This window comes from Protopterus annectens, chromosome 6.part0 (genome assembly GCF_019279795.1).
Source record: "Protopterus annectens isolate FY-2018-M chromosome 6.part0, PAN1.0, whole genome shotgun sequence".
NCBI classification, from domain to species: domain Eukaryota; kingdom Metazoa; phylum Chordata; order Ceratodontiformes; family Protopteridae; genus Protopterus; species Protopterus annectens.
In genome coordinates, this window is record NC_056737.1 from 492,166,206 (window position 1) to 492,182,716 (window position 16,511).

Consider the following 16,511-nt stretch of genomic DNA (forward strand, 5'->3'; position numbering starts at 1 on the left):
CCGCAAGCAGATACTCCACTCATCTGATGCATCATATCTTAATGTACAGTTATGCCTGCTGAGTTTATCCTTCCGTTATACTGTAGTTTCTCTAATGTGCTTTAAATTTGTGAAATGATCTATCTCATATTTTTTCTCACTCTATTAACCTTTAGCATATGCCTATGTGTTCCTACTGTGGTGAACTATCTGATATATTGTATATATATCCTTTGCTCTCTTGGAAAATTATTGTATTATTATTATTATTATTATTATTATTATTATTATTATTATTATTATTATTATTATTATTATTATTATTATTATTATTATTATTATTATTATTGTGGAGCTTTTGTCCCCGGACCTCCACTGAAAATGGATATATATCCAGTCAGACTATCCTGGTCAACAAATGCAAAATAAAATAATAAATGGTCTACAGTCCATGTGTAGGAGTTCAGATTTTTTTTCCCCAAAGTATGGAAATTCAAGCAAGCTACATTTAGTCTAAGGTATCCATAGTCCAGTGCAACAAAGTGTTTACACAGATATCAGTTGTAACATCAGTAATTCTATGACAGAGGTGTCAAGAATGAGTCATTTCTTAAGGAAAGAAGAGTTAGATTGATGTTGGATCAGAACCGAAGTCAGAAGTCACAGATCCAGGCAACTATAGCAGCTCATCTCCAAAGACTAAAACCTTATTTGGTCCAGGGATATGACTCATAGCTGTATAAGTGTAACCAAAGGCACTTATCTAACATGCGATAACATGTATGCGTAATTCCACCTGATGCCACTAATTAATATGTCATGGGCAAGGGCTACAGTCTCTCGATTCACTCATTTGGCAGTGGAACTATATATAACGGTGCAGGAACCAATACCCTTTTGCAAACAGACAACTAGTTCTTGCTCCTGCAAATTCTAGGAAAAAAACTAAGAAGGGTTGACCACCCTTTTATGACTGTGGCATAATCTTTTAACAGAACAGTCATTTCTAATCACTTTTGATGTATACATTTGTCACATGAAGCAGTTCTACTAGTGCTGTGTGGAATACAAGTAAAGGATCCTCATATTCAGATTGTGTTTCACCTGCTGACACAAGGGACAGCCATGACAATATATCAGCATTAGTGTGTTAGAGAACTCCACCCAAATGTCATGTTTTTCTTTGCAAAACCTGATTATCATTCCCTGCAATCTAAACTAAAACATCACATACAGACAAAAAAAAACATAATTTACTAATTATTCCTTTTGTTTTTATGTCTGAACTTATTTCTGGTTGCCTTTCTTTACTGCATTTGTCTCATCAACTGTTACATTATGAAGGCTACTAAGAATGCAGACTAATTAGGTTAAGTCACTTAGTCCAACTACAGGGCCATCAAGAAAACAATGGCTCTTAAACAATAGCATTTAAATGTGATTGCCAGCATCACACCTCAGCTAGAGTATCCTGAAGTCTGAACAAAAGCAAAGCTTTTAATTTTAAGATGCAAATGAACAAGAAAACATAACTCGCACTTAGTTTAGTTATTTATTTATTTGTTATTACAAATTAGCTGCTGTAGCATTTAAGCAAACTCTCAGTGCAACAAAGAAAAACAATATATTCATAACACTCTTCTTATTTTCTGTCAGTATTTGATTTTGCATTTTTTCTACACTATATTTTCTGTAAAATTGTATTTTTTTTCTGAAGTTTTATTACAGCATTTTTGCACTGCATACAGAGTTTTGTTGAGACATCAAAGACTCTGATTCTAGCTATACTATTAAAAATTGCAAATGCAACACAAACCATCTCAGCACAAGCAACACGTTAATCACAGAGGTCAGATTTCTCACACTTGAACACAGAATTACAGTTTTTACTTTGAAAAGAGCAATTAATTCAGATACATTTATGACTGTCATTCAAACATTCCTTAAAGTGCTGTATCAGATTTCTTTCGATCTTTCTGTCCCTCTAAAATAACATCAGAAAGATGAAGGCATTGACTGTAAAACAAAATCATACTTCCCATGGCAACCCCCTTTCAGGACATTTTGGGGTATAAAAAATTAGAAAATAAAAATACCCATCTGCTTCGATAGAAAGACAACGTTGAAGATATGCTGAAAAGCATTTATTTTTTTTAAGTTTTTGGAAGCAGTTCTCCTTTAAGTTCAATGTCATTTATGAAAGTTCCTAAAAAGAGAACCTAATGTTGTAGCTGGATACCAGTTATTATGGGAGTTCCTTACCTTGGGTTGAAAACTGAAACTATGGTTTGATGAGCAGTCACTACTATAAAGCTTTATCTGGAGAAGTTGGTGTTTAAACTTCCTTATGTCCCAGACAACGCTAATAGTTTTGTGTTCAGTCTAAGCTTAACTAATAGCTTTTTGATCAGTCTAAGCTTAACTACAATGTTATTGAAATAATGCTATGGTCTAAAGCAACTGAGCATTGCACCATCTGAAGCATGTCTGACACCACAGCTCTGATGCTATATGGTGAAGCACTGCTGCCAGTCTGAGTGGGCAAAGATGGTCAACTTATATGAAACTTTTGTCAGAAGTAGTTACTGTTTTACTTTCCTGATAGGTTTCCTCACAGGAGGTAGCTCACTCCCATTTGAACCCTGTCTGCAGCACAGCATTTAATATCCGTACTATTACAATGAAACCTGGCAGGTTTTTTTTAAAATTTTTTGTAAAAATGAATTTCCTTTTTTTCCTTCCATATTTTTTTTTTAAAAAAAAATTTTTTTTCTCACTCTATTAACCTTTAGCATATGCCTATGTGTTCCTACTGTGGTGAATTATCTGATATATTGTATATATATCCTTTGCTCTCTTGGAAAATTATTGTATTATTATTATTATTATTATTATTATTATTATTATTATTATTATTATTATTATTATTATTGTTATTATTATTATTATTATTATTATTATTGTGGAGCTTTTGTCCCCGGACCTCCACTGAAAATGGATATATATCCAGTCAGACTATCCTGGTCAACAAATGCAAAATAAAATAATAAATGGTCTACAGTCCATGTGTAGGAGTTCAGATTTTTTCCCCCCAAAGTATGGAAATTCAAGCAAGCTACATTTAGTCTAAGGTATCCATAGTCCAGTGCAACAAAGTGTTTACACAGATATCAGTTGTAACATCAGTAATTCTATGACAGAGGTGTCAAGAATGAGTCATTTCTTAAGGAAAGAAGAGTTAGATTGATGTTGGATCAGAACCGAAGTCAGAAGTCACAGATCCAAGCAACTATAGCAGCTCATCTCCAAAGACTAAAACCTTATTTGGTCCAGGGATATGACTCATAGCTGTATAAGTGTAACCAAAGGCACTTATCTAACATGCGATAACATGTATGCGTAATTCCACCTGATGCCACTAATTAATATGTCATGGGCAAGGGCTACAGTCTCTCGATTCACTCATTTGGCAGTGGAACTATATATAACGGTGCAGGAACCAATACCCTTTGCAAACAGACAACTAGTTCTTGCTCCTGCAAATTCTAGGAAAAACTAAGAAGGGTTGACCACCCTTTTATGACTGTGGCATAATCTTTTAACAGAACAGTCATTTCTAATCACTTTTGATGTATACATTTGTCACATGAAGCAGTTCTACTAGTGCTGTGTGGAATACAAGTAAAGGATCCTCATATTCAGATTGTGTTTCACCTGCTGACACAAGGGACAGCCATGACAATATATCAGCATTAGTGTGTTAGAGAACTCCACCCAAATGTCACGTTTTTCTTTGCAAAACCTGATTATCATTCCCTGCAATCTAAACTAAAACATCACATACAGACAAAAAAAAACATAATTTACTAATTATTCCTTTTGTTTTTATGTCTGAACTTATTTCTGGTTGCCTTTCTTTACTGCATTTGTCTCATCAACTGTTACATTATGAAGGCTACTAAGAGTGCAGACTAATTAGGTTAAGTCACTTAGTCCAACTACAGGGCCATCAAGAAAACAATGGCTCTTAAACAATAGCATTTAAATGTGATTGCCAGCATCACACCTCAGCTAGAGTATCCTGAAGTCTGAACAAAAGCAAAGCTTTCAAGTTTAATTTTAAGATGCAAATGAACAAGAAAACATAACTCGCACTTAGTTTAGTTATTTATTTATTTGTTATTACAAATTAGCTGCTGTAGCATTTAAGAAAACTCTCAGTGCAACAAAGAAAAACAATATATTCATAACACTCTTCTTATTTTCTGTCAGTATTTGATTTTGCATTTTTTCTACACTATATTTTCTGTAAAATTGTATTTTTTTTCTGAAGTTTTATTACAGCATTTTTGCACTGCATACAGAGTTTTGTTGAGACATCAAAGACTCTGATTCTAGCTATACTATTAAAAATTGCAAATGCAACACAAACCATCTCAGCACAAGCAACACGTTAATCACAGAGGTCAGATTTCTCACACTTGAACACAGAATTACAGTTTTTACTTTGAAAAGAGCAATTAATTCAGATACATTTATGACTGTCATTCAAACATTCCTTAAAGTGCTGTATCAGATTTATTTCGATCTTTCTGTCCCTCTAAAATAACATCAGAAAGATGAAGGCATTGACTGTAAAACAAAATCATACTTCCCATGGCAACCCCCTTTCAGGACATTTTGGGGTATAAAAAAATTAGAAAATAAAAATACCCATCTGCTTCGATAGAAAGACAACGTTGAAGATATGCTGAAAAGCATTTATTTTTTTTAAGTTTTTGGAAGCAGTTCTCCTTTAAGTTCAATGTCATTTATGAAAGTTCCTAAAAAGAGAACCTAATGTTGTAGCTGGATACCAGTTATTATGGGAGTTCCTTACCTTGAGTTGAAAACTGAAACTATGGTTTGATGAGCAGTCACTACTATAAAGCTTTATCTGGAGAAGTTGGTGTTTAAACTTCCTTATGTCCCAGACAACGCTAATAGTTTTGTGTTCAGTCTAAGCTTAACTAATAGCTTTTTGATCAGTCTAAGCTTAACTACAATGTTATTGAAATAATGCTATGGTCTAAAGCAACTGAGCATTGCACCATCTGAAGCATGTCTGACACCACAGCTCTGATGCTATATGGTGAAGCACTGCTGCCAGTCTGAGTGGGCAAAGATGGTCAACTTATATGAAACTTTTGTCAGAAGTAGTTACTGTTTTACTTTCCTGATAGGTTTCCTCACAGGAGGTAGCTCACTCCCATTTGAACCCTGTCTGCAGCACAGCATTTAATATCCGTACTATTACAATGAAACCTGGCAAAAAAGAAACAATTATGGTAGTAGTTCATAAGGCCAAGATCCAATCTTATTTGGATCACATTTTGAGGCTAAGGTGCCTGTAATGCTGCTTCAACATTTCTTTGTGACTTATGTAGGCCATCTTTATTGATGATATCAGAACTCATATCCGAAAAATCTCACACTTGTCTCTCTTTGATCTCAGACCATGTTCACTCAGCCTTGCCAACACTATATTCAAGTTTTGAGAATGGTCACTATCATATTACTATTTACTATAATCTTATCAAAATAACATTGCATCTCAAGTATATCTTGCAAAACTTCATACACAGCTCTTTACCAAATCAGTGAAGTGGATGCTAGTTGTGATTGCCAGAAACGTTTAGAGAAGTATTTTGTCAATTTGTAGGTAGGTCTGAAATAACTCAATCCTTGGTAAGTGTTCCCTTACTGATATGGAAGCAAGCATTTCTTCAGTGTGAGGAAGTGGCTACTGGACAATGTAGAGCACTAATAATTGTTACCTTGAAATCCTCAGAAGTATACACATTTCTAGCCTTCTTTTTCTTTATGAGTGGAACAATGGTGTAGCCCATTCACTATATTTCACCTCTGACAAAGTTCCTAGCTCCTCCAAATGTCTCAGTTCCACTTCCACCTTTCTTTTGAGTGAAAATGGCATTGGAAAGGCCATGAAAAAATTTGTTAAAACATTTTTATCTATCTGAAGTCAGAACTTTATACTCTTAAGTATCTCTATGCTTCTCACAATGAGCATCAACTGCTCTCAAGAGCATAGTGTTCATTAATTGTGCAGCAAAATCAATATACATACACTGCCACCAGTGTTAGAGAGAAAGTGTATTCCAAGATTTTTAAAAACACACATATTTTTCATAGTTCCATATCCTTCTGGTCACATGGTAGTATGCTCGCCATCCCCCACCACTTACTCAGTAAGTGTTTTTATCTTTCATGGAAGTCTCATTGAGCTATCTCCCCTGTACAAGTCATCCGGTATCCTGAACACTCTTCCGTCAACTCCAGTCTGTAATAATTGGAACAGTCCCCCACCACCTACCCACTAAGTGTTTTTATCTTTTGCTGAATTCTCACTGAACTACCTCCCCTGTACAAATCCTCTGGCATCTTGAACACTCTTTGGTCAACTCCATTCTGTAATTATTTGGAACAATGTATGTGTTACACTAACTTGTTTTCCCTGACTGCAACTTAAGTAATAAGCTTCTTAATAATAATCAAGTGGCATGCACACCTACTAGGACCCAGTTAATCCCCCCTCATTTTTGACTCTTAGCTTATTTTGCTTTCTCTGTTCAATCAAGACTCCACATCCCCCTTTCCCTGTACTTTTCATGCAGCCCTTATTTGACTATTTTGAATTTTGTACTGACCTGGTTCAAATGACAGGGGCTGATTTTTTTTCTTTCTCACCTGTAAACACTGCTTAGTGGTTTGGCCGTCTCCACTCACCCTTTGCTGTGCTCAGGCTCACTCCAGTCCCCTACACTACCCCTATTCCAACATCAAATACATTTATAGTAAACTAGTCACACCCCTCATTAACCTCCACCAATCACAGTTATCTGCCAATCTATATACCCACCTCTTTACTGCGAAGCCACTTGCCCACCCATTTAACTAACCCCACCCACACCTACTATCTCATACTAATTCCTAATCTCTCCCTACCAATACTTACATAGCCCAAACATACAAAAATGTTAGCATCTATTACTGTATCTAGCCTTCTCCTATCCCTCATAGCTAGCCTTACCTCCTATCATTAAGAATGTCTGTGTCACTCTGACCATTTTAAGACTACCAAGACTTACCCTCTCATAGGGTTATAGGTTCATAGGTAGGTACTAGGCTATTGGCCCTAGGGCCTATACAAGCCTAGCCAAAAAGGTACCCTGGCTTTCGCCACTCAAGAAAATTATTTTCCTGGGCCCCTGTCAAGCAGAACCACAGAAGTGATCCCTGGGGTGAATTTCCTATTACCCATCCAATCATCAATATTTTTCTTGAAGAGTGTTAATTAGGAGCTCTGTTTGACATAGATAGGTAGTCTGTTCCAGAGTATGGGAAGTCTCTGGGACAGGAATCTATCCCTCCAGCATGTTCTGTTTATTGTGGTGACAAGGTTTAGGTCCCTAGAGCATGTAGCTAAGAGGGATTGGGATTTCTTTAAGTGGAGCATGTCCAACAGTTCTGGGTTTGGCAAAGCTTTGTATGTTAGGCAGAGATTGCCTCTGAGTAGGCGATATGCGACGGAGTAAAGCTGGAGTTTTTTGAGTCAGTCTGCATAGGGCATCTGTTTGATGCCAGTAATCCTCTTTGTGAGGTATTTCTGCAGCCTTTCCAGTTGTTGTAGATGTCTTGTGAGGTACATACCAAAAGGGGCATTGTACTCTATAATGGGTCTAATGAGTGATGAGTAGAGGGTAACAATGACCTCTTTTTTTCTGGATGAGAAAACTTTTGTGATGAGGTGTGCCATGTAGAAGGACTTTTCCTGACTACTGTGGCGATGTGACTATCAAAGGAGAGACTACTCTCCACCTGGGTCCCAATGTCTCTTATCATGCATTTAGTGTTAAGTAGATTGCTGCCTATGTGGTAGTGCATGGGTACAGAGTTTTTGCCAAAGGGGATGACACTGCACTTTTTGGCATTTTGCTTGAGGCCATGGCTCTGACACCAGGCATCTGTCTCATCAAGGCCCTTCTGTAGGATGTCCACATCATTTAGGGACTTGACTATGACTCCTAGTTTGCAGTCATCTGCGAACTTCATTAGCCAGAGGCCTTCTGTGTTAGCCTGTACTTCAGAGAAGTAGATACCAAACAGGAGAGGTTCCAGGACGGAACCCTGTGGTACTCCACTTTTCACTGCTTTGAGGTCAGATTTGGAGTCTGCAACTTTTACAATGTGGGTTCTGTCAGTGAGCCAGTTGGCAACCCATCTTGTGACGTAGGGATTTATACCTAGTTTAGTGAGTTTAGCTATAATTCCAGAATGGGGGATGGTGTCAAAAGCCTTGGCAAGGTCAAGATAGGCTGTGTGAACCACCTTACCCTCATCTACGGCTTTGGTGACTGCCTCAAAGAAGTCGATCAGGTTCAGGAGGCATGATCTGCCTTTCACAAACCCGAACTGGGTGAGATCCAGAGTTTGGAGGTTACCAATGTCTTTGTTTATGAGTTCCATGATGATACGTTCCATGGCCTTGCAGACCAGGCTCATCAGGCTTAATAGGTCGATAGTTCCTGGGATCAGTAGTGGCTCCCCCTTTGTGAAGTGGGATAACTGTTGCTGTGTGCCATTCAGTGGGCCCAAAGCTTGATGTGAGGCTATTATGGAACATGTTCTGAAGTTCATGTAAAAAGCAGCCTGGGATGTTGTCCGGTCCCATGGATGCTGTGTTTTTGGCTTTAGAGAGTGCAGCTTTTACCTGCGTAATTGTGATTACAGGGACTCTGCATTCTTCCTGTATAGATATGGGCCCTTTAGGGGGTGAGAGGGGGGTAAAGTTAGCACTGAACCTATCTGCCAGGATGTTGGCAATATCAGTTGGTTCTGTAATTTTCTTGCCTTTGTGCTGTAACTCAGACCAGATCTGGGTGTTGCCATCGAGATTCTTGACATAGCTATAGAATACAAAGAAATAGGTCCACTAGGAGTAAATGCACCCAGTAAACAGCAAAAGCAACAATAAAAACAACAGTAGTTGCTGGGAGCAAAGCAGAGGGCGATCAAAACACTTCTGTCCAAACTCAACAGAAATCAACCATGTAGAACAAAACTTCTTAGACGATAATCCACGGTATAAAAAATATATTTGTTTCCTTCAAAAAGATGGCGTAGCTATGGGCACTTCATGTGCCAATAGCTACGCCAACTTAGTTATTGCTGAATGGGAAGTCAAAGAAATGTTTTGTAATGAATTGTATAAGAGACACGTCTGCTTTTATCGGTGATTTGTAGACGATTTATTTTTTCTTTGGGATGGGTCTAGTTCGCAGTTATGTCGATTTGTTAATGAGTTAAATGACAGTACGAGCTTTTTGACATTCACTGTGGAATTTTCCATGCATAGAGTCTCGTTTCTGGACGTGTATGTTGAAAAATTGGAGGGTGGCATCATCAATACTGGTTTGTTTAGGAAGGCCTGTCATAGGAATGCTTTACTCCATCGCACCAGCATGCACCCAGGCTTCGTCTATAAGAATATAGTACGAGGCCAGGTTATGAGAGCCTCGAGATACACTCCTAATGATATCAATTTTACAAATGAAGTTAAGGACCTCACAACCAGATTTAGACATCGAGGATACACAGATAAAGATCTGAGCCTAGGGTTTACTGATGTGGGAGACCTTAGAGAAGGTAGAGCGGCACCTTATTTCTCGGATAGGTCTGTCAATGGATTAGCTGTCGACAATGTTGTTGACACGAATATGTTGAACAGTACTCCATGTTCGATTTATTACACTAAGGACATAGGGCATATAAAGGACACTATTAGTGCACATTGGCATGTTTTATCTGTTGACCCTGAAGTGCAACGTATAGTTGGTGAGAAACCTAGGTTCATATATAGAAACAAGATGAGTCTTAAGAAGATGTTATGTTATCCCAAACCCTTGAGAAAGGTAGATTTAAACAACAGTGAACATACGGTTCCGTGCGGTCATTGCAATTTTTGTTCCTACATTGAATCCGATGTGGTTTTTGCCCACCCATTGGGGTATGGTGTTTTTAAAATGAGAGCAGGAGGCGATTGTATGTCCATCAATGTGGTATATCTGGCCACCTGTGTTACGTGTCCCGCATTCTATGTTGGGAAAACCAACAGATGTCTCAGGGATAGAATGCGGGAACACGTATATTACATCAGGAAAGGTTGCTTGCGCAACGCTCTAGCCAGACATGTTGCTGAGACTGATTCAACACACACCTTTAGGTTTAGGATTATGGAGAAGTTATGTGAGACTTCCAGAGGTGGAGATATTTCCAATTTGACAGAGTCCAAGGAAAGCACTTGGATTATTAAGTTGAGAGCCGATGTTTTACCCGGTTTGAATGGTAATGTTCCGATAAAACCGTTTCTTAGAAAGAGGAGACTCAAAATATGAATGTTGGTAGCCCTATCCATGTTCTTATAGTTTATATACATATGTTGATATATTTTTGAGTTATTTTCAAGTTATCATTTTCGTTCTATACTACATATTTTTATATTTACAGTGGTTATGGTTATACTCTTTAAATTATTGAGTCGTATAGAGTATGATGTTTGAATATATGTGTAATATGTAGATTTTGTGTTTATGTTTTTATTTTTATTTTAAATTGATTTTTAGATTGGATTATGTCAGTGAATAATATTGTTTTTGGACCACTGCTTAGTTTTAGGAAGTCAATAATATGTGAAGTTTTTTGATGTATTTTAGCTTGATAGTTATTTTAAATGCATTTTGACATTTCATGATACGTGTGTTTGATGCATATGTCCATGTATATAGTTTTTAGGAATGTCTCTTTAAGAGTCCTTGGCGGCTTCGCGCCAAAAATAGTATTTAAACTTGGTTGAAATGGTTATAGTTGGTCTGATGAAGCTATAAGCGAAAGCGCTAACCAACTGTTCTATGTGCACGCAATAAACAAATATTTTTTATACCGTGGATTATCGTCTAAGAAGTTTTGTTCTACATGGTTGATTTCTGTTGAGTTTGGACAGAAGTGTTTTGATCGCCCTCTGCTTTGCTCCCAGCAACTACTGTTGTTTTTATAGCTATAGAATGCTTTGTGGTTGTCCTTAGAATTAGTGGCGATTTTGTTTTCATAGCTAGCTTTGGAATAAGGGAACTCAGCTTCTTACTGAGGCTGACCAGGGAGCTCCTCCACTCATGGGATTTTACTCACTTTTGCAACAGTTTCTTCCTTCTGTTGTGCAGTTTGTTTATGGCAGGGGACCAACAGATTGGCTTCCTTTTTTTGGAGGATAGCGTCTTGGTTCTGTTTGGGATAGCACGATCCATGCACTCGTGTAAGTGCTTATAGAGTGTATTTGTGTAGGATTCAGCAGTTGTAGCTGTATTGTCCATATGCATGGGTGTCATGAAGTTCACCACTTCTGTCTTAAGAAGCATGAAGTTGAAGTTGGCTTTGAAGAAATTTTTTACTGTGGTTTCCTTATTCAACTCCAACCCTGTCTGACATGACCAATAAATTTTGCAGTCTAACTCTGAAATGCTAAATAGTTCTTGGCAAAAACAAATCATCTTTTTTCAAAATAAGTATCTGGTTATCAGTCTAGTTCTTGCTCATACAGTTAACATTTGTTGACTCACTTTTAAGGTGCTTCTATTCCTTTGCTTCCTGTTTCTCACTATTAAGCCTGTATCAGCTTTGTGCATTTTGTTTACATACTCTATGGGATTTTCTACAGTTTCTTTCTTTAAAGTAATGGTCATTTGCATTATGTGATGCCTTTCCACAGTGAGAGCATTTTTTGTCCGTTCTCCTACCCCAATGACATTTTAGTTTTCTGACTTTCTGGTGTTTTCTGTTACAGTTTAGACACATCGGTGGCAGAAGTTTCTGTTGAAATTACTATACTCACTGCTTAATTTAAGGCTAAATCTGGTTGGCTCTCACGTATTACTAGTACTACCAAATTCATTAACTTTCCTTATTCTGGCCATTTCTACTACTTTGTACCTTTACATTAATTTTTTTGTATTGTCAGTAGATTGTATGTAATTCCACTGCCTGGGTTTTTACTATTCTATTTACCCAAACTTTCTTCATTTATTGCCCATACTCCTAATTTATCATGTTTTAGCACCAGTTTGACATAGCAATATCAGTAAAAATAAGTGGCATACCTGACTCAGGTTTCATAAATGCCTTTAAACCCTTCTAAGAAAAAAATGTACAGATGCGTGATAGCTTGTACATGTCAATTACTTGCTGTACATAAAATGATATTTTCATTTGGTGAAAGAAGGTAGTCCCTCAGTTTAATATATCACAGCATTGTTTTCACCCAGTAACATCTACAAAACTCTCCAGTACTGTTTAAAAAAAGAAGAATGATAATCTTCACCAACTAAGTGAATTCCAGTTAGCCTCAACGAGCAGAGTCATCACTGCTTACTACTACTGGTACTAGTGTAGCATTACGTGTATATCATAGCATTTCCATGGGGAGGTTACGTTTCTTTATGAGTTTAGGTTATCTGGAACATAGAGCAATGATGGTGATAGAAAATATAATTGTCTGGTAATCCCACGTGCTACAATTTTCCATGCCACTTACTTCCCACAGAATGTTGTAGCGTTTCTGCAATAACAATAATAATATAAGCACGCTGTACTGCACTTATTGCGGTACACTGCAGTGTTGATTTTATGCAATAAATCATTGCTTGGTCACAATGATGAAAGCATGAATTCTGGTTAAGTAAGTGTTATTCCTAATCCAGCTCTGTCACACAGATGGATAAATCCCTGACTATGCCTCAGATGACATGAGACTGATCAGTGGCTTGGGCACTGAAAAATCCAGACAGAATAGGGTGTGAAAAAGCAGCTTACAACAGCTCACCTGTACTAGAAGGAGGAATATGGTGATCCTGGTTGACTGACTGCTCCTATATAATGCCAATTTGCTTTACACAAATGCACACCAGTCCTGCAAAGACAGACTAGTAGCTTTGTAACATTACCAACTCAACAGTGACAGTCATTTTTATCTACAGACATCCCCCAGACCTAACAATTATAGACGTTTGCGTCAAAAAAATGAATAACGATACTAATGACCAAAGTCACATATTTCAAATCTGTTTCACCCAAACAGTAGCCAAAGTATTCAAACTTAATTCAGACTAGACCTGCAAAGCCAGTCTAAAGACTGTTTAAAATGACTAGATGATAAGAGCATAAGGTACTTTTATCCAAAGATAGCTGCCCGTTCCCACCAGTAGTTACAGACACTTTGTTGACTGTGTGCACCCCTTATTGTTACAAATAAATAAATAAAATGCACTTTATTGGTAGCTATGGATGGACTCCTACATGAAATTGTATAAAGATCACTAGCATCATACCATAACACCAAGTCAGGTGTAGTACAGTTTAAAGAGAAAGGTATTTATGAGAGCATAAGCAATAGTAATCATCTGCAAAAATAAAAGTTGTCTGAATAATTATTGTTGGTAAATAACTTTGCATTTCCTTGCCTCATCTACAAATGCAGTGCCTGCTGCCCTTGAAGAATAAATTGCCTATGTCGTATTAAAAAAATTGTGCCCTTGTGATAATGCCACAACATTTTCTGAACTAGATTAGCTATGCAAGAGGAAATAACTGGCAAACAGCAACTGGTTCATGGTTATTAGGCATGCAGTCCAGAAGACCATTAAAGAACTTAGCCCAAATTCTCAACTGCTCCAAAATATTGTCTGATTAAGTGACTTGCTTGTCATACATTCAGGAGCAGCCTTAGGTCAACTGGTGCCCTAGGCAAAAGGGCTCCACGGCACCCCCACCACACCACCCGGTGCCCCCATCCTGGTCTACCTACACGAAATAAGTACTGGAAAAATGCCCCTACTAGAGTGGTGCCCTAGGCGGCCGCCTAGTTGGCTTATGCCTAAGGCCGGCTATGCATACATTAGCTAAATGAAGGTGGAAAGATTCAAACTGTGCACCCTTGCGAAAGGAAGCAGCTCATTAACAATAGTTCTCTTCTGTGCTTATTGCCAGACTAACAATTTTTAACTAAATGAAGAAATCCTTTATAATCCAATCTTGTACAGAACACTGTATCACAGTATATGTAACAATGACCACATAATGGATGCTGATGATCAGATGGTTCTGATCATCTCTCCAAATAATGCTGACATATAATCTAATACATATTAACCCCTTTGCAGTTGCTGGAAACTGCACAGAAGGTACTGCAAAAATATATTACTAAAAATGCAGCATATGTAAACTAAAATGCAACATGTTTAGACTATATTACACAATCCAAGCCTATTAATGAATTAATTAATTCTTTAGTGCAATGAAAAAAGTGAAACAATTAAAAACAATATAAATGCCATAGCAGCTTTTGTTCAACAACCCACAATCACAAGTCATATAAAAATCAGAGATATTACTTCATACAATATAGACTTTTTTTGGTGGGAGGGGGTTAAATGCTTGCAGGATGCCTACATCTCATTTTGACCTCCCTATGTCTTCTCTGTCATCAAGAATGGGTATCTCCTCTGACAACATTCAGTACATGTCTGACCTACTTGAATGGCTGATAATGCTGTATTGCTGTAAGATATACCTCCAAAGTCAGCAGAGCAGGATAGTACACAAATGGGGCCCTATGCAGGGTAATGAATAAGACCTACCAGCTATACCAATATCCCATTTCCTGACTGTCTTTACCCAGTTACCACAGATACTGTTCAAACTTGTCAGTGTACACACTATTTTCTTCTTCAATTTTGCAATTACTTCAGAGATTTGTATTTCATTTAAAACTTTTATTTCAAATTTTACAGAAAAAAAACACTGACAGACATTTTTTAAACAAAACACCCTCATATTGAAAACAGACTTACCATGAGAAACAGTAAACTTCTCTTCCCTCGAAACTCACATTTAGTGAAAAATGTGTTTGGCAACCCATTAAACTACAAGAGATATGCTGGGATTCATGCTCAAATAGCATGTAGTGAAATACTAATAAGCTGCCATGTTAAGGGTGCAGCTCTATGTATAATGTATTTGCTAACAGTCTAGGACAGCCCACTGGACACAGTACTGTCTCATAAAGTAGCTTGGTCAGTTACATAGAAGACAAAGGTTTCAGGAATCAAACTCTGTACTATATGAAGGAGCTCTTTAGCAGTTCAGAGCCTTACTCCTCTGTACTAAGTGCTAGACAAACTACTGTAGCTCAGACACAGCACATTTTACATCTATATCCCTGCTAAAAAGCTAAATTAAAAATATATTCATAGTTAAAATATTAACATTAAACTTATAGACTTCATGCTGTCAAATATATTCACAGCTAAATAAAAACACTGTCAGCCTTCAACAGAACAAGAAAATCAAGGATCACATCTAAAGAACACTGCTCTTATGAAGATGTTCCCGTTTAGAAAAATTAATTTCATTCCTTTACATCATGACTACTCTGGGTCATAGGTAGTTTACTAGGCTTGTTGTCCAGGGTGCCATTGAAGAGCCTAGCCTAAATTTCCTATTGCTCCAAAGCACTGTCTGGTGAAGATACTTGCTCATGGACAGGACATAAATATGAAGCAAAACAATGGATGTTCTGTAAAACTGGAAGCAGACATGGGCAGACTGCCCTAAATAACTTAAAATGTTAACAGAACAACAGGTTTTGCATCAACATACATTTTGTGAACCACAAACTCTATAAACCTCTAATAACTGACATTGACTGTTTGTAATTTTCAGTGATTTACCAAAGAAAATAAAACAGGAAAAAAAGTTAATGGAAGTCAAGCACCTGGTGTAGAGGATTAAGGGCTTCTCCCTCCTATAGCATGGTAGAGAGTTTGATTCTGTCTACCTACTGCTCTGAGCAAGTCAACTGATAAGTATCAAACTCCATCCTCTTACAATCCAGCAGGTTAATAATAAACTGCTGTGGAAAACCTTATTGATTCAAATCATGCCTCTCGGTTGCCCAGAATTTTGTAGAATGTCTCTGATATTGCCTCTTATTTTGCCCTGTCCCCTCATCATTTTTTTTCTGGTAAATCATTGAGGATTACAGTAAGTTGATAGTGCCAAACATTGGTGTTTCACATTTCTTATTGTTCAAAAATGCATTTAGATTTAATATGTGTTCTATTAATTTTTCAGCACATTAGAGTAATATATAAAATATGTCACTGATCTTGGGTCTTTGTCCCCACATTATTTTTGGCCTTGTCCAGAATTCTTGAGCAAAGAAATTGAGAGGTATGATTCAAATCCATAACTGCAAGCAGCTTTGGCTGTCTTCATTTGGTGGAATTAACGTGATCCTGATGTTTCTACTCTACACTTTTATTACATTGGTAGGTGTAGTCCAACAGATAGATTATATTTTCGATTAAAGAAATTGCAAAAGCTTTCTCTACAGAATGTACAGGATGGCAAACATAAGGCACCTG